General features: G+C 54.9%; 1 pseudogene; it reads left to right on the forward strand.

Moving 5' to 3' along the window:
- LOC144228944 (patr class I histocompatibility antigen, B-1 alpha chain-like) overlaps positions 1-923 on the forward strand; it is a 10,871-nt pseudogene that overhangs the window by 7,264 nt on the left and 2,684 nt on the right.

The raw sequence follows: 923 nt of genomic DNA on the forward strand, positions 1-923 counted from the left end.
ACCCTTTGTGTCTGCAGCCCTTCTCTCTGTCTCCCTCATCCCTCAGGCCCTCTCCTCCCCTCAGTCTCCACCACCCTCTCCCTCCTGGATTGGGGCACTGGTGCCACCCCATGACCTGCCACCTGGGGCTGTTTTCCCCACAGGGGTCAGCGATCTGCTAATGTGAGTCAGAAGGTGTCATTTCCTCACTGAAAATGCTCCAGTGGCTCCGTCTCACTCTTGGGAAGCTTCTAGAATGTATGACACATGAACAGAGGGGCTTTGGGCTATTTTGGTGAAAGCTGTCAACACATCATAAAAAGACATTCGTGGTGCATAGTAGGCTCTAAATTGTTGTAGAGGGAAAGGGTAAGAGGCGGAGAGTCCAGGTCAGGGAGGGGTTTCCAGGAAGGAAGTGAGGAGAAAGGGTTGAGCTCAGTCTGGTGTCACTACCTGGTTTCTTCAGAAAGGCCCTGCACTGGAACTTCGGGAAACAGTGTGACAGAGAGAGCTCCCTGCAAGAGGAGAGGGCTGGGGCACACTCCCTGGTCCCCTGGGGGGCGTGGCTCTTAGGGTCCAAGGCACAAGGACACAAATGAAGGGAAGCCGGGTGTTGGGGAGTCCCTATCTTCCCTGGTTTCACTTCTCCCTGTCACAGCCCGTTCAGGCCCCCCTGCCTGGGACTCATGAAGAGGCTGCTGTTCACAGTTGTTTGTCTGTCTGGTTTCTAGAGAAGACTATCAGCTTCACTGAGGTCCCTGACCTGTTCTGGCCACCAACACGCTGAGACTTAGATCCTCCAGAGAATGGGGATCCTGGGGCCTTGAACCCTCCTCCTGGTGCTTTCAGAGGCCTGGCCAAGACCCTGACCTGGGACAGTGAGTGCGAAGTCAGAAGGAAAATGACTCTTATGAGTAGGAGCAAGAAGACTGTCTAGCGGGGAC

Source organism: Crocuta crocuta, unplaced genomic scaffold, assembly GCF_008692635.1.
Source record: "Crocuta crocuta isolate KB4526 unplaced genomic scaffold, BGI_CrCroc_1.0 scaffold762, whole genome shotgun sequence".
Classification (NCBI taxonomy): domain Eukaryota; kingdom Metazoa; phylum Chordata; class Mammalia; order Carnivora; family Hyaenidae; genus Crocuta; species Crocuta crocuta.